At 40.8% G+C, this 21,371-nt stretch overlaps 1 long non-coding RNA gene across 1 annotated transcript in view; it reads left to right on the top strand.

Moving 5' to 3' along the window:
• The window catches only part of LOC126944002 (uncharacterized), a 35,134-nt gene extending 14,776 nt beyond the window's left edge, over positions 1-20,358 (top strand). The window contains exon 3 of the long non-coding RNA XR_007721932.1: positions 5,387-20,358. This is a non-coding gene — a long non-coding RNA (uncharacterized LOC126944002). The remainder of the gene's footprint in view (positions 1-5,386) is intronic.
• Positions 20,359-21,371: the final 1,013 nt, after the last annotated feature.

Genomic DNA, 21,371 nt, shown 5'->3' with positions numbered 1-21,371 from the left:
ATTACAAAAAAAAAAAAAATCCTCATTAACACAGGTCGAAAAACCTTTAACAGCACACCAGGAAATAGAACTTGACAATATTTTGGCGACAAAGAGGATAATATATTATGATCAAGTTTGATTTGTTTTAAGAATGTAAGGTAGGTTTAATACTTGCAAATACAATACACCATACTGACAGAATATAAGAGAAAAAGTATATAGTTATCCCAGTGAATGAACACTTTGACAATGTGTAAAACCTGTTCATGATAGAAATTCTTAGCATAGTGGGAGCTGAAGGAAATGTTCTCGATCTAATAAAAGGAATCTATGGAAAACACTGTAGTTAACATTGTGCTTAAGATAAAAGACTAAGCACTTTTTCCCCAAGATCAGAAATAAGGTAAAGATGTCTTTCCTCATAAATTTTATTCAACATTTTACTGCAGGTCCTAGACAGTGCAATAAGACAAGAAAAATAAAAGCCAAATATATTAGGAAGGAAGAAGTAGAACTACCTTTATTAGCTGATGACATCATCATGTATGTAGAAAATTGTAAAGAATGTAACAAAGTGCTACCAGAGTGCATAAATAAATTTATTGAGGTCACAGGATACAGTCAATATATAAAAGTAAATTGTATTTCCATATGTTTACAGAAATCAAGCTTAATGTTTTTAAAATTTTTTCAATAACACACAAAAATATAAATAATACTACAAAATATAAAATACTTAGGTATACATTTATTTAAATATGTACTAGGCTTCTATGCTAATAAACTACAAAACTTTTTGGAGAGAAGTAAAACTTTAAATAAATGAAGAGTAAATCATTTTTGGATTGTAAAAATATAGTTAGGATGCTAATGCTTTGAAAATTGTTTTCTAAATGCAGTTCAACATCAATCAAAATTCCAGCTGCCACTTTTGTAGAAATTGACAATTAGATTTTAAAATTTATGTGAAAATACAAAAGACTTTATTATTATTTATTTTTATTTTTTTGAGATGGAGTCTCACTCCATCACCCAGACTGGCTGGAGTGCAGTGGTGCCATCTTGGCTCACTGCAACCTCCGCCTCCCGGGTTCAAGCAATGCTCCTACCTCAGCCTCTCGAATAGCTGGGATTACAGGCGCATACAAACATGTGTGGCTAATTTTTCTATTTTTAGTAGAGATGGGGTTTTACCATGTTAGCCAGGCTGGTCTCGAACTCCTGACCTCAAATAATCCACCCACCCCTACTCCCAAAATGCTGGGATTACAGGCATAAGCCACTGCGTCCAGTGGCAAAAGACTAAATAGCCAGAACAATTTTGAAAAGGAAGAGATTTAAAGTGGAAGAAATTCTATTACTCAATTTTATGACAGTAGAAAGCTGAACATAATCACAATAGTGTGTCATGTTAGTGTAACATTGGAAAAATATATCAATATAACAGAAAAGAAAATTCAGAAATAGACCCAGACTTAAATGGTTAGTTGATTTTTCAGGAAAGGACCAAAGCAATTTATTGGGGAAGGAATTTATCTATATACAAAATAGATGAAACTTGACTTATATCTCACATCATATACAAAAATTAATTTCAGATGGTCTATGGACCTCATTGTAAAAGATAAAACTAAAAATCTTCTATATTGAATCTCAGAGAATTTTTTCACACCATTAAAGTGATCAAAAATTTCTTAGGACACAAAAAGTACCAACCATAAAGGAAAAATAACATGGCAAAATGGACTTTATTAAAATTAAGCATATCTGCCTTTCAAAATACAACATTATAAAGTGCATATTAAGACATAAACATTGACAAAATAGTCAAAAGACTGAGGCAAGGCGTAGTGGCTCACGCCTGTAATTCCAGCACTTTGGGAGGCCTAGGCGGGTGGATCACCTGAGGTCAGGAGTTCAAGGCCAGCCTGGCCAACATGATGAAACTCCATCTCTACTAAAAATATGAAAATTAGCTGGGCATGATGGCAGGCACCTGTAATCCCAGCTACTCGGGAGGCTGAGGTAGGAGAATTGCTTAACCCCAGGAAGTGGAGGTTGCAGTGAGCCGAGATTGTGCCACTGCACTCCAGCCTGGGCAACAGAATGAGACACTGTCTCAAAAAAAAAAAAAAAAAAAAAAGACTGATACTCAAAATATAAAAATGTATAAACAACCCTTAATCCTCAATATTTGAAAGATAAATGACTCAGTTTTTTTAATGCACAAGAAACTCAAACCGGAACTTAATTTTAAAAATACTCAAATGGTCAAAAGCACACGAAAAGTGTTCAACATTAGTCATCAGGAAAACATAAATAAAACCATGAGATAATATCATGCACTGACTAGAATGGCTAAAACAAAAGAGACTGACAGCACCAGATGTTGCTGTGGACCTGAAAGGAGTGCAAAATGGTAGGATCAGTGGGAAACCAGTCCAGCAATATCATAAAAGTAAACATACGCCTACACCAGGACCCAGCAATACCACTTTTAATGTGCACCCAAAAGAGATGAAAGCGTATGTACATAAAAAGGCTTGTACAAGAATATTTATGGAAGCTTCACCAACAATAATAAATAACTATACAGAGTTCAGATGTCCATCAAAAGGAAATGAATAAACAATTAGTGACATATACATACAATGGAATACCATATAACAATAACATGTAACAAACTACGAAACGTGCCACAACATGAATCCACCTCAAAAACATAATACTGAATAGAAGAAGCCAGATATGAAGCAGTACTCTGTACGATCCCATTCAACTGAAGTTTTGAAATAGGCAAAACTAATCTCTGATGAAAAAAATATATGACTTAAGTCTTTTTTCTTCTTACCACCAAGAATGCCAATGTAAAACCCTTAAATACACGCACGCACACACACACACACGCCACAACCTTCCGATAGATGATACCAAATGTGACTTAGACTTCTCCTTCACTGAGATGCAGAAATTTGATTTTTCCCCTGCTAGTACAGAATCCTATGTACCCAAGAAAGCAAACTGTAAATCAATACTCACGAGTTAAAGGTGACATTTCAACAACTGTACATCCTGGAGCCTCTCAGGATCTCAGGATCATTTTGTTCCTGTCAAATATCTAACTTTTTAAATAATTTATGAGCATTGAACTCCACATCTTACAATTCCAGGATGAACTGTCTTCATTTTAGATGTGTATGTTGTCATTCAAAGAGCCAGTTATTTATTCATTAAATATTATTGGACATGTACTATGTGCCAGGCACTAACTATATTGAGCAGTGTGGATTTAATAGTGGAAAAGGTAGTCACAACCTAGACCTGAAGCTTATATGGGGAGGAAAAGAGAATAAACATCAACTTATGGGTTGTACCAATAGTTGTTTTTTTTTTTTTTTCTTTTTTTCTGAGACAGGGTCTCACTTTGTCACCCAGGTTGGAGTACAGTGGCATGATCTCTGCTCACCGCAACCTCTGCTTCCTGGGCTCGAGTGATTCTCCAGCCTCAGCCTCCCAAGTAGCTGAGACTACAGGTGCATGCCACCAACGCCCAGCTAAGTTTTGTAGAGACAGGGTTTTACCATGTTGCCCAGGCTGGTCTCGAACTCCTGAGCTCAAAGCCATTGGAACACCTCAGCCTTGCAAAGTGCTGGGATTACAGATGTGAGCCTGTGCCAGGCCTAATTTTTACATTTTAATTGTAATGATTGTTAAAAAAATAAAAATGAAAATAATTGGACAGCATAGGCTTCTTATGTGAACATTTACCAAGAAGACGTGATCTTGTCTTGGATGAATGGAGTCAGAATAGAGATCAAGGAGGGCTTCCAGGACGAAGAAGCTTTTGAGGTGGGCTTTGAATGGTGAACAAAGATATATCTGGAGGGTGCTAACATTTAAGATGCCGTGAGAAAACTCCTCATTGAGGAAAGCAAAGATACAGAGTGAGTCTGATGAAACTAGCAAGGTCTGTAATAAGCAGGGCTCTGTTAGGAATTTTGGCTTGATCAATAAATAAAATCAGTGGGGAAGCTATTAAGGAATTTGCACTATGAAGGGATATGACCGTCTGGTTACAGTGTGTAGAATAGACTGGAAAGTATGGCTACAAGCAGTGGGGAGACCGGCTTGAAGACAATAATAATAAACAAGTGTCCCTATTAATTTCCAAGGAGAGATGTGCTCTGAACTTAGATAGCCCTACTTGGAAGAATTAGCAAATACATGGCACTGCTTTGTGGACAAAAAAACAGAAATCTAAGCAGATGTCACCTTTTTAGCAGAAAAAGTGAAAGAAGAGTGAGAAGAAGAGAGGACATAAGAATAAACAGACCCCAGAAGACAAACATCTAGGATAAGCTATGCGCCAGTTTTTCTTTTAAATTTTTATTTAGATTTAGCAATTAATAAGAGCTCATTCTGCCTCAAAAGTGCACCAAGGGCTTTATATTTATCACAGAACTGGAGGTTTAGAGAGGTAGAGTAACTTACTCAGGGTTACAAAATCGGTAGGTGGCAGAGACAAAGCTTGAACCAAGGGCTCTCTAGTGTGAAATGATGCCTCCTCACACTACATGATGTTCCTCTTTAATGGTTACCTCCTGCCCTTGGAGTTCTCCATTACTCCAAGCCCATTATATTTGGAACAGTTCAGAGTTCTTCTATACTTCGCCATGGATACATGAACCTTAGCCCTAATGGAGCCTTAGAAATTAAGTAGGTCAATCCTCTACATTTATAAAAGGATAATGTGAGATTTAGGGATATGCTGGGTTCCACCCAGGGCCCCTCAACAAATATTGGCAAGTGAGGTACAGAACCCGTAGTCTTCCATTAAACTATACCTTTTGTTCAGCTGATCCATCCTCTTTATAGATTTGGGGATTTTGCAAACCCCAAATTATACTGTTTGTAAGTTATACTGAGCCTGGGGTAGCTTGATAGAGAAGGGCAGTTCTTAAGCACTGGTCTGTAAACAGAGTAAACATCAAAATGACTTGGAGAAAAGGAGGTTTAAGTCTAGACAATTATTTGGTCTAGTTCTCTTCTCCAATGGGAGGAAGAATTATTGCTATATATATATTTGAATATTTTAGAACTTGTAGCTGTACTCATAGTTTGACAATTCAGATTCCTTGGGGCAAAATACCTTCTACTAAAGCAAGAGTGATTCTTTGGATACCTACAACTTCAATGCAGATAGGAAAATTTAATTTCACAAACAGCAAAATAACAACCTCCATTAGGTAGAACACTGCACTAGTTAATATTTCCAAAAGGGAAATTCACATTATTTATGCTTTAAATTATACATCAGTACCCAAAAGAAAGCATAAACTACCTAGAAGATATTGGATGATCTAGCCTTGTGTAATTAAATGCAATTAATTTGTAACTATTCCAGATTCTGGAACTGTTTGAATTTCTCGGCAATTCTTGGCACAGAAGCATCCACGCTGATCCCAACTGGGAGAGGTCTTTTCTGGGTAGGAGGGACCCAGATTTGGCAGCAGCAAACTTGAAACTCAAGGGAGACTCTTCACATTCCCAAAAGAAGGCTTGGGGCACCACCATGCCTATGGTGAACAAGGGTGCTTATTCAAAATGCCAAAGCGTGATGATTTTAAGAGGATTCTCCTCTTTCAATAATCTCTGGGTACACTTGGAAAGAAATTTTACCGTCTGTGTTGTAATTGAATAGATTTTATATTTTTAAGATAAAGAACATTCAATTTTACAACCCTAAAAGGAAAGTCTACAGGCTGCTTTCTCTAATTCAATCTTAAAGCTCTTCTCTTTGATGAGGAGCAGATACTGTTTAATTTCTGACCCACCAATATGTCTTCCCAGCCTATAGAGAGACGGGGGTGCTTTCTATCTCCTTCCCGTTTACCACCGTAACTTCTTCCCTGACTATATTCTCCACTGTGGACAAATTCAGAGTTGTGACTGGGAAACAAAATTCCTGGAGGTATTTAAAAAAAAAAAAAGTCAGGGTAATGCAATGTGTGGAATTTGGATTAAGCTCTGAAATGTTTTTAATTCCATCTCCACTGCTCACTATTTGTGTGATATTAATGAAGTAAATAACTTCTCTGAACCTCAGTTTCTCCATTGAGGTAAAATTCTTTCAGGGTTATCATGATGATAAAGTGAGACTCCTACAACGTAATAGGTATCTAGCATAATCCCTGGCAACAAGTTGAATCCCACGATTATTCCTTCCATTTAAAAAAAAATTAAACCAACCCCCATGTATCGTTTCATAAACCTAGAAGAGTCCACTTATTTTAGATCAGACACTGTGAGAACTTAAAAGGAAAGATAGAGAAGAAGTTTGAGATAGGCTTTGAGCAAAAACAAGAGACAACCAACAATAACAGGGCATTTGCTATAATCATTTCTGGAGATCTTTGCTGCATAATGCGGGTTCTTCTTGCACAACAGCCAAACATGAATTTGACAAATGAAATGACTGTTTTGGTCTGCGGTAGGTCAGAAAACAACAGTAGACCAGAAGGCCATGAAGGGGATTTAAATTGGGTAAATCTTTCAACCTCTCCTGACAAGTTAAGTATAGTTGGCCTTGATAGAAACTGCCAACAGCAACTTCTGAGTTTCCAATGTCCCCCCACACTGGTGGACACCTGGGATGTTCAGAGGCATTACTGTGTTTGTTTTGGATGTGGAAATACATGGAAATAGAATGAGATCTTCCTGAGATTCTTACACATAATCGTTTCTTGAATTTCACTAAATTATGGAGTAAGGTTTATTTTGGAGCCTGCAACCCCAGATAATGAGGTCATAGCCCCAATTTAAACCAGAGACCAAAGCCAGACTTTTATAGCTTAGATGTAACACATTCAGAAAACACACACACACACACAGCAGATAATATATATTATGTATTTCTTAGAGTCAGTATTTTGCTCTATTTTCTTCCTTTGGTTTCCACACACACCCTCAAAATGCCTGCTATCACTCACACCCCTTAATAGTGACAGACATACATGTGATCTCAGGGAGTAGTGCATTTCTGTTGTTTGGTGATGAGGAACTGGGCTGTCCCCACTCAACTCCATGATATCAAGATGAGGAAATCAATGCCCAAAACAGGAGTGAACAGCTCCCATAATAAACTGAAGAGGGAGTACTGCTATTAATAATAGTTAATCATTATTAATAATAATGATAATGATCATAACAATAACAGTAGTGGGACTGCTTACTGAGCACATTCGAAGCACCATGGTGACAGCTTGCAGACATTTTATTGTGTAATTCTCATAATAATCCATTTATTGTCACCATTTTACGGATAAGGATTCTGAGGCTGAGAAGGTGGTCACATCACCGTAAAGTAACAGGGAGGGAGTTGGAACTCCTGTCTGTAAAGTCTTTTAACAACCACATGAGTTTAGGTTAAGGATGAGTTCCACAGATAGTCACTCCCTTATTCAAAAGTTATTTATTACATGTTGACCCCGTCGCTGGGACTAGGATAGATGATAAGAACACAAAGATGAATTAGACTCAGTGGTTTCCCCAGTGTTGCAAATGAAGAACAGCTTGTGGGGAACAGCTGGCAGTTGGTGTGGTGAAGAAGCTGTGAGACGTTGGGAGCTGTGACTGAGGTGATTGAAGCAGTGGGCCAGGTTCCATCAGAGAGGACCTTGTGACTGCAGCTATGGAAGTTTACCTGTATCCTCTACACATGTCAGGGGTTTAAGTCATGTTGAGGCAGAATTGGATTCAAATTCTAGAACAGTATCTGACTCTAGATCATGAGTTAGTCTGGAAGAGTCCAAAATTGGAGACAGGAAGTCTATTTAGAGAAGCACTGGAATGGTCCAGGCCACAGAGGGCTTGAGTTGTGGCCACTATAACTGAGATAGTGAATTCATAAACTACTTATGAGGTTGAATCAGCAAGACTTGGGAATATTGGGGATTGGTTAGATGTGAAGAGGGAAGGAGAGAGAGGACTGCAGTAACTCTTATAATATGGCTGTAGGGACATAAGATGGTCCTGAGACCATTCCATCGAAGAGTAGAGTTTTTGAAGCGTGGAGAAGTAGAACAGTTGAAAGGGAGTATACTGTTCCTCTCTGCTAACACCTTGATTTCCTGTCCACTCCTGGAGTCCCACTTCATCACTGTTCCCTCAGAAGTCCAGAACTTCATGAACTAAAACAGAGGCTTTTCTCTCAACTCTTGTGGTTGGTCATAATCCAGCTCTAGAGCCAAACATGACCCTCATCCTCAGAGGAACTAGGGTTGTACAGCCAGACTTTGTCTCCTACAGTGCTACCTGTTTTCTTCCAGCTTCCAGGTGCTGTGGTCTCTAGACAGTTGAGTCATAATTTCCCAGTATGGGAGGTTGCACCAAACACCTCCTTTTTAATAAGCTACCTTTAACCTGGATGTGTTGACATTCTGCCTTGTTATTCTTAATAATGTATGAAGGTGTCATTTGAAGTTTGCTTTACCACTGGACTGCCTATAACAGACTAGCTTTTTGGGCTAACTTCTGATTAGCCTGGATAGAAGTCATTTTGGCATGGTATTATCATGGGAGTTTAAATCCCTGCTCTCTGTAGGCTCTTAAGACCCTCAACATTTCAGCCCATGGAGTCTTTTCTACTTACTGGCATGAATGAGAGCTGGCTTGGTGGACACCTCCAAAATGAAGACCAAAACTTCTAATAGAATATCCTTGCCCCCATTCCCTAACCCTGTAGCAACCCAGATAATTGTGTTAGACTTTCTGTGTGACCCCTTGTCTTTTGCTTTCCTCCTCCTCCTCAGAGGTGAGTCCAAACTTTGCACAAAAGAAAAAGCTACTAGGTGTTGCCCAGCAGCAGAAAATAGACCTATAATATGAGCTGTGGGGAGCAAAACTTAATGGACTGCATTCACTCAGAACTGCTAGAGCCTGCAGCTGCAGAATTTATAGAATCAACACACACACGCTGAGCTGCGCTGTAACACACACACAGCTATCACGAAAGAAACTCAGAGAAACTGACAAGTGTCACTACCCAGCTCGGTGGCTCCAAAGGATCAGGATTTGCAAACTTCTGCATCCCCCTCACAGTCTATGTTCTAGCCCCAGTGAACCACTCTAGCTCATACCCTGAGAATGCAAGGATTTCTTTTTCTTCCAAGTATAGGCATGCACTTCTCCCCTTACTAGCTAACCTTTCCCATCTTCTCATCTAAGTTTAAGAATAATTTATTGGGAGAAATATTCCCTGGTACCTACAAGTTAGATTAGGTGTCCCTGCCCAAGTTCCAAGTATATGTGATATGGTCTGGCTCTGTGTCTCCACCCAAATCTCATCTTGAATTGTAATCCAAATTGTAATTCCCACGTATTAGGGGAGGGACCTCATGGGAGGTGATTAGATCATGGGGGTGGTCCCCCCATGCTGTTTCTCTCCTGCCGCCATGTGAAGAAGGATGTGTTTGCTTCCCCTTCCACCATGATAGTAAGTTTCCTGAGGCCTCCCTAGCCACGCAGAACTGTAAGTCAATTAAATCTTTCCTTTATAAATTGCCAAGTCTTGGGTATTTCCTCATAGCAATGCAAAAAATGACCTAATACAATGTCGTAGTGCTTTCTTTCCCTGTATTCCAATAATCATTTTATCTTTCTGTATGACTAAACTTTAAACTTAAGGGCCAAAACTTTCATCTTCATATCCCCAGCAGTTCGTACATGTACTGCATACAGTACTTAATAGAGGTGAAGATGGTAATGAAGGAATAGGCAGTTGCCTCTGCTCACCATTCTCAGTTAGCATGAAAACAGGAAGAGAATGTAATGTTCTTTCCGAAAGGCCCACTCTGTTAGGTTTTTCTACTAGGGTGACTCCAGCCAGGACAGAGAAAGAAACCTTATCTAGCACTTCCCCAGTCGTAATGGGCTCTTCACTGTGCTCCAAAAACTATGACTCTTCCGGGGCCTAGGAAAACACTGACCTCACCTAGAACAGAAACCTCCAATTGGGTATTGTGAGGTATGCCTCAAAGAAGACCCAGGCATTCCTCCCGCAGATAATGAATGTGCTTTTCAGGTCAAGGCTTTGGAGAGAAAGCCTCACCACCACTTCCTGTCTCTTCATGTTCTACATTCAACCCCTGGGACACCATTGCCCATTTTACAAGCCAGCTCCTGCACATCTCCCAGGCACCAGCCTGTTGGTGCAATCCTGAAACTCACTGGACTGGCTGCCCCAATCTCCACTAGTGAAACGAAGTATGCCATGTCTTAAGGATGCGCACCGCCTGCCAAGTTGAGAAAATGGGGAGGTGCATTCAGATTTTAACCTCCCTGTTTACCCTTTTTCTGGTGCCTCTAAACCAGGATTCACTAATACTGCTTTACATGCAAGTTTTCAAAATCACATCTGTCTCTTTCCTTGATTGTGGTGGCAGGAATTCTTTTCCCCCATTCAGAACTCTCCCAATACTCGCCTCTTTAATTGGAGAACACCCTTCAGGTTTCACTGTAGTCACAATACAACGTCTTTGATATTAAAGGTCAGTGCAAAAATCATTGCAGTTTTTTACCATTACTTTTAATGGCAAAAACTGCAATTACTTTTGCACCAACCTAATATTAGGGTCTACCTCTTCTCTAAGGCTCTTGAAGGCGCAAAACAAGTCTTACTTTTCCTTATCATCCTGACAGGAATCTAGTACCAGAGGCTTATACGTATTTGGCAAGTAGTACATATTTGCAAAAAGAAATGGAGTGGAATTATCTGGAATGAATGGATTCATTAAATGAGGCATGGTTTGGCACACCACACATTGGCAAAAGAATGCAGTATTCAACAAGCGTTTATAGTCTCTTTGATTCTTTTAGATGATTTCGATACTAATGTGCTTTTGATTCAGTAGTAATGGAAGCAGAAGAAATGCAAATGCACGTAGAAATTATTGTGAACCATGAGAAAATCACTAGAATGGCTAAAAAGAAAAATAATGACAGCATCAAATGATGGAGAAGACATGGAGCCACTAGAACTCTCATACATTGTTGGTGAGAGTGTAAAATGGTAAAATCACCTAGGAAAATTGCTGAGTAGTTTCTCAAACAGTTAAACATATATCCACCTAATGACCTAGCACTTCTACTCTCAGGGGGATTGAAATGAAAACATGTAGGTCTAAAAAAAAATCTTATGAAAGAATGTTCGTAGCAGCTTATCTCATAACAGGCAAACACTGGAAAAAAGCCAAATGTTCATCAACAGAAAAATAGACAAACAAACTCTGATATATTTATACAACGGAATATTACTCTGCAAAAAAGGAATAAATTATATACATAAAACAACATATGTGAATCTCAGAAATGATATACAGAGTGAAAGAATCAGGCAACACAGAAGAACATAGTGTACAATGTCATTATATAAAATTTTAGAATTTCATAGAAGACTTGCCTACAGTGATAGAAATCAATTCAGTGGTTGCTTCTGGGGTGGAGAACTGACTGGAAATTGGCATAAGGGAACTTTTTGTGGTGAGGGAAACATTCTGTGTCCTGGTTGGTAAATGAGGTTACACAAGTATATGTGTTTGTCGAAATTTGAGTCAACAGCACACTGAACAGCATGTCATTGTATGCAAATTATACCTCAAACTAAGAAAGTCATTTTGGATGCTTTGTCTCTCAAGTCTCAAAGAGAAGTCTAGATTTTTAGGGCAGAAAGCAGGCTGAGTAAATCCTAAGGTCCCACTCATGGTGTAGATGAAGAAACTGAATCCCCAGATGGAGAAGTGACGTGTTCAATATCGCACAGACGTAGTGGCTGAGGCAGGACGAGAATGCAAGGCCCTTAATGTGCAAGAAGGTTGGAACCTCATCGAATGATCCTTTAGAATGGAAATACTTGGAATTATTACATTGGTACAAAAGTAATTGCAGTTTTTGCCATTGAAAGTAATGGCCAGAACCGCAACCACTATTGCAACAATCCAGTACTTCACCCCTACAGTCTCCTTGCTTAGATATTATCAGTTAATTGTCCTAGTGTGCCCTTATACCCACCCCCTACTCTGCTCCATACCATTCCACAACTCCTTATGGTATTTCACCAAGGTGGATGATTTCCTAAGCTTTATCTTCATGAATACTAGGGCAGAGCTGAACTAACTAGAGTAAACTAGAGTTGCATTCTCTCTAGATATAGGAGCTCTAGATTTTAGGTCATCCTAGGGCCAATGCAGAGACCCAAAAGAGAAACTCAGTGACTCAGAAGAAAGGTAGAGAAAACCCTGGTTACCAGAAATCAGGAAAGATATAATAAGATCAGATACAGAAGCCCAGGCTGCTATAGAGACTGGCCAGAGGTCACTGAGTTGGGCAATAAATGGAGCAAGGAGAGGAATCTGGCCATTCCATCCCATCACCTGTACAAACCAGACTGGGTTACTTGCTCTGTTCTAGACAGTATCTGTCTTACCAGACTCAGGCTCCTGGTGGGGACCTCCAATCCCATTGCTGGCTCTTTGCTCTTTACTTCAACCACATGTCACTTGGATACCCCAGAGAGTAGCAGGAAAGGATCAACCAGGTAAGATGTGGTCCCCAGACCCATCACCTCTCACCAAGGTACAAGAGGGATACTGTTTAACCATGACACTACTCTGAGACAAAAACCTAAATTTTTACTCTTAAAAAATCAGTTGTTAATCATCCCCCTGTGATCTCAATTCCTTGCATGTCAGCTTAGAAGGGATGCTTCTGGGTACTGGCTGATTTTGTTCCTTGGCTACTTCTTTTCAGACAATAAAGTCCTTGTTAGGGGAACCACCCCTATCTCCTTCACTATGGACTACTGTATGTCCACTCTTACTGAAGGTACAAATTGTGGGAAAGCAGGCCATATGCTCCCAGTTGAAATATGTCTCTTGAAGATACGTAACCTGACTATCAGCTGTGCAAGACATTGTGTAAGCTTCAAAGGGCCATCTCTTATACAATGCCAGACACTTAGTAGATGTCTTTTAAAAAAAATATTAGTCGAGTAAAGAATGAGTGAATATTTGCCTTCTGGCATCTGTGACATTTCATCTCAGTGTATTCTGGGCAAGAAAGCAATTGTTCTTTGAAGCCCAGTCAATCTGTTTCAGGGCACACATTGCCATACTGTGCATGGGTATAGCATGTAACTTCTCTGAGCCTCAGTTTACTCATTTTCTACATGAAAAATAATAATACTGAACTTAAAGTAGGGACTTGTAGCCTGGAGTCCATGGATCCTTAAAGGCACCTTAAGGTGCCCTTAAAATTGAATATTATTGTCTATATATATGAATTTTTATGAGGGAAAGAGTTTTAGATTTCATCAGATTCGTTAACTAGGTCAGTAACTTCTTTAAAAAAAAGAGAGAGAGAATAAGAAACCACTGTGGCCTTAGATATTTTTGTGAAGATGCAGATAACGTATGTAAAGTGCCTGAGAAAGCTAGAATGCACTGCAGCTGCTACACAATCATCTGGCCTGTGTAGCAAGCTTTCTGAGCTTCGGAATGATTATTCCAACTCTTATGAGTCTGCAACCTTCAAAATAAGCCCTTTGAGTGGTCATCTAGATCATTCGAGGCAAATTCCTTGTTCTCTTCTGGACCCAGTTGCTTGTCTGTAACAAAACAGTTGTACCTGGTGTTCACCCGAACTTTGCAGATGTTAACATTCTGACTCTGTGCTCCCCACCTTCGATGATAGAAATAAAATTCAGGTGAGCATCAATGTATTTAGCTGTGTTTCATTTCCAGAGGGGTTAAGGAGAATGGCCTCTGCTTTTTACTTCCAAGAGAACTTAAGTTGGTTACCGGAAGTCAACTTCAGTGCAAAGAAAGGTTTGGGAACAGCGTACGGGAAGGGCATTCTCAGGATTGGGCAAGGAGCAAAGCAGACCAGGGCTTTTGGGTTCCTCCTTTGAAAAGAGGTGATGGAGTCAAAATTCCAGGTTTTGGAGGAGCAAAGCAGTTCAAAGGGGCAGAGTGCAGGTGGGGTCACCACTTCTCTGCTTCTTCCAATCTCTCAATCAGTTGAAAAAGGAAACTGAGATAAACACTCATGTTTGGAGGGCAAACCACCAATTTGCATAGATTTAGGCAGGAAAGAGCCCCTTTGGCGCCCTTCCTCTTTGGCTTGCTTCCAAAAGCTTTTGAAAAGCTTCTCTCATGTAGACCCCTACGTTAGGGTAAAGTTTTGAACCCACCCTCTGGTTAACTTTGGAGGAAAGAAGATAGGAGTCTGAAACACCCCTCCCATGCACTTCACAGTTACACCAAAGACCTGGTGTGACCATCTGGAGCAAATGCACAGAAAACCCACTCACCCTTGGCTAGTACTTAGATGAGTCCATTACCAAGCCAGGCGGAATTTCTCATGAAAGGAGGCTCTGGGTTATCCCAAGGAGTGGGTTCTCCATATGGGGGCTTCAGTTACTTATCTGGTTTCTACATTAACCCACCTCAAATTTCACAATTCCCCAAAAGGAGTTGAAACGTGACCCATTGCTATGTGTGAATATGGTTGGTTCCCACCCAAACTCATGTTGAAATGTGATCCCCAAGGTGGCAGCGTTGTGTTGGGTAGACAAATTCGTGGATGGCAGGAAGACCATAAGGCAATCAAAATGATGAAAGGACCAGGGTCTGATCATATTTATCAGGCTGGAATAATGGTAACATCTCATTAAAACTGATTCAAAAATAGATGCAAAACACTCCCACTTTGATTTAGAAGAAAAAACTGAAAACACAAAATAGGTTGGAGAAAAAAAGACTAAGCAGGAACATACAAGAGCTAAAAAAAAAAAAAAAAGAAAAAAAAAGCCAGCAGTGTCCTAGTCAACAAGAATGGTCAATATAAAGCAAAGGTGATATCTGGCTGATGAAGATGTTAACACAGATTTGGGATGTATTAACAGAAGTTGATGTTCCAGTGCAACAGAGGTGATCATCTTGTCTTCCTCCTCTATGGTCAGCCCAGCCTTAAAGTCAGACCTAGTATGAGAGAAATTGCCAAACTGGCTCAATAGTACATTCCATGATAGGGACAGAATCAGAAGGAAATAAAGAAAGAAATTTCTGAAAATCGGAACCTTTCTACCTACAATAGGTTAACTGTCCTACCCTCAGAGGTCTCTAAGCATAAACTGAGTTGACCAAGGCCAGGCCTGGTGGCTCAAACCTGTAATCCCAGCACTTTGGGAGGCTGAGGTGGGAGGATTACTTGAGTCCAGGAGCTCAAGATCAGTCTCGGCAACATAGTGAGACCACATTTCTACGAAAAAAAAAAAATGCCAGACATAGTGGCAAGTGCCTGTAGTCCTAGCTACTGGGGAGGCTGAGGCAGGAGGATCACGCGAGCCCAGAGGGTCAAGGCTGCAGTGAACCATGATCACACCATTTCACTGCAGCCTGGGCAACAGAGTGAGATCTTGTCTTAAATAAATAAATAACACATTGAACAAAATATATTACAGGAGAAACTCCTAGATAAATTGGATATGAGAGATGGTGTGCACTTCCAGGGTGCTATGATTCTCCATTCTTTCTATGAACCTTAATGCTATGGCCAAGTAAGACAGTGTCGTACTAATGCCTTTCGTTGTGTTAGGGCAGGTTTAATTGCTTGTCAAACCAGTTGGTTTACTGGATGTCAAGCCTCCCTGGGGAGGCAAGGATTGTGCCAAGTTCTTTGCCATCCAGATGTTCAGGGGATGGAGCATTCCCTGGAGGGACCTACCCTACCCCACCCTAGAAAGCTGCTGGACCTTGGCATGTGAGAAAACCTGGGCTCCTCCAGATTTACATGGCGAGGGAGTGGGAGCTGCCCCACCTGCCAGTTCAGCTGCCCAAAGTCCCATCCTACACAGGTTTGATAGCTCCCTAGGAATAGACTTTGGCATGGGCCCCTAAAGTTGTCTGGTAGAGACATTCATATTGGGCACAGTCTATGGCAGCCCACCAGGCCTTACAGCACTTCTCTGGCTCTGGTGTTTGCCGTATCCTGTCTGCTAGATTGTGAGGTTCCCTAGGATAAATATAGATTAAAAGCCGACTTCCTCTGGGAAGCTTTCCAAAACTAGGCCCTCCCCCACAACCCCAGACGTGAGCTTCTAGCTCCAAAATCCACAGTATGGATTGTGACTTCTCTTCTAGTGGAAACCACTTTCTAAGTTGAATTATAACTGTTTACACATGCGTCTTATCTCTAGCTCTCTTACTTGCTCATTCCATTCTCATTTTAATTCTTTCTGTCCCCAGCACCTGTGTGTTGTCAATTTTTAAATCCATTTGTTCAATCATTTACTCATTCATTCAAAAATATTAATTGAGCACATATTCAGTCCCTGTTCTCATTGAACTCTCTCACAATCTAATGGGTGAGGTAGACTGTAATCAAGATGTGCTGTATAATAGGGAGGGAGGGAGATGACGTGCTGAGAGTACAGAATATTGAGATACGACCCAAGCAGGTTAGGGAAGACTTCCCTGAGGAGAGAAGAAGAGTGACTAGGAAACAGCTGGGCAAGCAGTGGGGAGGAATGTGTTCCAGGGAAAAAGGAATAGCACGTGCGAAGATCCTGCGGTAGGAGAAGCCATGGTATCTGCTGGAACACGAAAGAGCACAGTAGTGTGGCCAGGCAGGGAGGAGCAAGGGGGCAAGATAGGGCTGGAGAGAAAAGAAAGGATGAGTGATCAATTGGATGACTAATTAAATTCATGATTCAATGAATCAATGAGTGAATGAGAATATTCCCTGCCTCTTCACTGGGAATTATGTAGGAGCATTGGTTTGAAAGCCAAGCAAGTGGAGCTCCCGTCACCTTTCTACCACTAGCTCTTCTGTGGTATAGGATTAATCAGCCCCCTTTCTGAGCCTCAGCATGTTCATCTTTCATGATGATAGAGGAGGGTATGGTCATTGCTGTGATTTTTTTTGTTACTGTTTACTGTGGATGCTGCTTGTAAGGTTTACTATGGGAGGTGCTGATGGAAGTTTTAAGCTTCTACCAGATTTCATAAAAGCGAATGCCTCCAAAGGCTGTGCTGGTCCCACAAATGTATCTAGCCAGCCCGTTGTTAAACAGTGGGGTTGATGTGCTGCCTCACACTTGCCTTGCACCACACCCTGCCGGGTAAGGCCGCACATTCCAGATCCTGTTGGTCTGCAAGCCACCGGTCAGGGCACAGGCACTCTATGCAGTGACATATCTACTAAGGAATCGTCTGAGAATGAACTCCTTCAGTCAAAGCAAATACAAATTAAGGTAAATGAAATGTTGAAAGTCACAAGTCATGTGAATAGGAGGCTCTGCTGCCTTTGTACCTTAAGACAGAATGACCTTGGTCCCTGCCTGTGATGCAATCTTCCCAGAGTTCCCATCCAGACACATGACTGGCCCTCAAGACAGCCATGCATTCTGCCCTTTGTCTCCAAAGGCCACTTTCTGACCCTTTCAGCCATTCACCAAACAATTAGCAGTGCTCCTGGTGTGCCACACCCTCTGCAAAGAACCCTTGGGAGAAGACTTGAACTTGGTTTTGCCTTCCAGGAGTTTCCAGTTCAGTGAGGGAGACAAACAAGTCTCCATCTACAATGGAATACAGCGTGCAAATGTCCTGTAGAAGCTCACTCATTCACTCACTCAGTCAGCCAACAAATATAGACGAGAGCCTCTCTCAGGCAAGGCACTGTTTTTGCTCTAACAGGAGCTTAATTTTCAAGTCCTATTTATATATACATGCATTATATGAAGCATTAGATGGTAAGATGGAGAAAAATTCAGCAGAGAAATAACATGGGAAGAGCTGAGAAAGAGGCCATGTTGTGATTTTGAACAGGATGGTCCGGGTAGTCTTTATTGATCAAATGACACGAGCCAACATGGGAAGCCAGGGAGCCTGTGGATGACGTGTCTATATAATGGGGAGCAAAGTACTATATGACCTTTTGTCCAAGGATCTGCAGGAGGCAGGATGTCTCTTTCCTCCGCTGATGTAGAAGGGACTAGAATGATGAGGGCTAAAGGTCTAGGATGCCAGCCTGGCTTTCCTCAGACCCATGACCCCTTGGTGTAATTGAATTAAGGAAAAGTCTCAGAGTGCCTCAACTACTTCCTAAGCCCCTACCTAACTGCATGTAGGTCTAACTGTCTGTACCATAAATTAATATATTCCTGTAGTAGACAGACTAAAGGTCCCCCAAAGATCTCCTCATCCTAAACTCCAGAACCTGTGAATATGTTTTATTCCATAGTAAAAAGAACTTTGCAAGTGTGATTGAGTTACGGGTCTTTATGGGGGCAATCATCCTCAGTTATCTAGGTGGGCCAGATATAATCACAGGGTCCACATAAGAGGGAGGCAGGAGGGTCAGAATCCGAGGAGGAGAAGTCACGTCGGAAGCAAAAGTCAGTGTGGTGCAGGGCAACAAGCCAAGGAACTTGGGCGACCTCTGGAAACTGGGAAAAGAACGGAACTGATTCTCCCCTGCAGCTTCCAGAACAAACACTGTCCTGTCGACACCTTGATCTTAGCCCCAGAGACCCATTTCCAACTTCTGACTGCCAGAAAGGTAAGATAGCACATTTGAGTTATTTTATGCTGCTTAATTTGTGCTAATTTGTTACAGTAGCAAAAAGAAATTAAAACAATTACCAGATTATTTTGTTTGATAAAAATACACATAGCAGTTTACAGAACTCTGGGTCTCTTTACAGATGACAATTCATCATTGAATCCCCAAAAACAGGCATCAAGGTAGGTACTATTAGTTTCCTCATCTTGTCGATGAGGTCATTTAAGCACAGAGAGTTTAGGCAATCTGACTAAGGTCACACAGCTCTTAGTGGTGTGGCCAGGATGTAAACCCAGGTTGTCTGACTCCAAGGATAATGTGTACCTGCTCCCACTGATTTTCTTACACTGACCTTTGCGAGCTCAACAAGAGCCTTTGCCTTTCTCAGGCCTGGACAATCACCGGTGCTGTCTCCACAGGGGTATTCCTTCTCCCATACTGCTGGGCCCATGGACAGCCTCTCAAGCCACCTTGTGACTTATCCACAGAAATTTTGTCTCCTTTAAAGAAACCAAGCATCACCAAATCGATATTGAAACAAATATCTGGTTTCCATTTCTAAGGGAAAACACAGAAGTAAAGAGGTCATTGATCTTTCTTTTTTTTTTCAATTTTATAATGTAACCCAATATTTTTACAGAGATACAATTCACATATCCTTAAATTCACCCTTTAAAAATGTACAATTCAATGGTTTTAGTATATTCACAAGGTTGTGCAGCCATCACCACCATCTAATTTCAGAGAATCTTCATCACACTCCAAAAGGATATCCTGTCCCCATTAAGTAGTAACTCCCCATGATCCCCTTCCCCCAGCCCCCGAACCACGAATTTACTTTATGAATTTGCCTGTTCTGGCATTCCATATAAATGGAATCAGACAGAATGGTGCAGCCACATCAGGTTTTTCTACTGTCCCAAGTGAGCCTGCCTTGTTAGGTTGTCCACCACAAATCTAATATTCACCATTTCTTCCTTCATCCTCCATTCCATTGTCAGTTTGCCATTATTTTGTGGCTCCATTTGTGTGGGCGTGTTTGTAAGCTGCTGCAAACCCTTTTGAGAATTGGGCAGTGCGAGAATACATAAAAACATTGATTCTCAAATCAACCAGTAACGAAACTGAATCATACAAAATGTGGCTTTTGTGTCTGGCTGATTTCACTTCCTATCATGTTTTCAAGGTTCTTCCATGTGGCAGCATTAATCAGGGCATCATTCCTTTTTAAAACTGAGTAATATTCCATCATGGGCTATAACATGAATGTGTTTATCCATTCACCATTTGGATTGTTTCCACCTTTTGCCCTTTGGGAATAATGCTGCTATGAACATTTATGTGATCCGTTTTATTGTACCTAATTGGAAGGGATTCCAGACAAGATCCAGTGGCTTCCAGAGAGCTCTGCTGGCATAAAGGCCTGTGAGCAAGTTGCTCTTCTTACAGTCCAAGTCTCTGCGGTGAGATGTCGACACCCCTTTGGAATGTACCCCAGGGTCCAAGAAGGAGCAGTGGGTTCATGTGCAGAGAGTACATTGTTCTTTCCCGAAGGGGAAGTGGGAGAAGATTCTCCGTCTATAAAACAAAGGGCTTCATGAAATGAAGAACCTTAAAAACTTGCAGAGGGAACCACTCCACGGAGCCGAGTCTCAGGCTAACCTCTCTTTCATGGTTATTTTTGATGCTAGACCCACTGAAATGCATTATGCTACATTGATATGTGGGGTATACAGTTTATATGGACTGCACACATTAAGCAAGATACATACATATTTTAAATGTAATAGGATATGTCATTATGACTTTTTTTTGTTTTCAGCGTTCACTTTGAATAAAATTTTAAAATACCTCTTGGTGGGGGGTTGGGGACAAGTAAACAGTTATGTCCAAAAGCTCTAGTAATCAAAGGCTTTGGGTACATGCTTTTGTCAATAATTTTAAGAGCTATTACAAATAAGAAGAAAGGACTTGTGTTATGTGGTCACAAAGAGCTCTTCCAAGTTCCTATCTACACCAACCCTGACTTCTTGCAGCCTCTGTAGAGGCATGTACCCCATGCCTTAACGTGAAGACACGAGTCTCAGGCTGTGATCTCACCTCCTTTGTCCAAGCACATCCCAAAGAACATGTCACCCAGCGGCGTTTCCAGTGGCAGCAACACAATAATATGCATTTCAGTAACACATGGAATAAACGTTATTTTCATTCCAAATGCAGTGGTGGGAATCAGAGAAACAATGGCCTTTTCCTGCCCAATGATACAAGTTAAAAATATTGCCTGCTTCTTTGCTAACTCCCATCTTAGCCCCGCACATTTAAAAATACACCCGTCAGTGGCTCTGCATTTGAAAATGTATTTTGCATCTGATAATTATGATGCATTTAAAGGGCAAAATTAGAAAGCACAAAATTAGGCTGCCAGGCTTAATTAGCCCATTCTTTTTTCTAATGGGTGGAATTCGGGCAACCGTAGGCTTGAGGGGCACAAAGACCCCTAATAGGGGTAGTGGAAATTCACCCATATCTCTGTAAACTCAGTCTCTTGGCGAACCAGATCAGGGGGATTAACTGCACAACAAGAAATGTGAGAGACACGAAACAAGACAATTACACACTCTTGTCCCCAAGAAAACGATGTGAGTGCAATTACAGAGTAATCTATCAACAGATAACAGAGGACCATGCACGTGGCCTCCCAGAGGCCTGATGTAATCACAGTGGCATTATGGGTTTATATGTAGAGATGAACTCCGCAGCTTGACGTGACA

Source organism: Macaca thibetana, chromosome 20 (assembly GCF_024542745.1).
Source record: "Macaca thibetana thibetana isolate TM-01 chromosome 20, ASM2454274v1, whole genome shotgun sequence".
Classification (NCBI taxonomy): domain Eukaryota; kingdom Metazoa; phylum Chordata; class Mammalia; order Primates; family Cercopithecidae; genus Macaca; species Macaca thibetana.
Note: the sequence above shows the minus strand (reverse complement) of the source record. Positions and strands in the feature narration are given on the sequence as shown.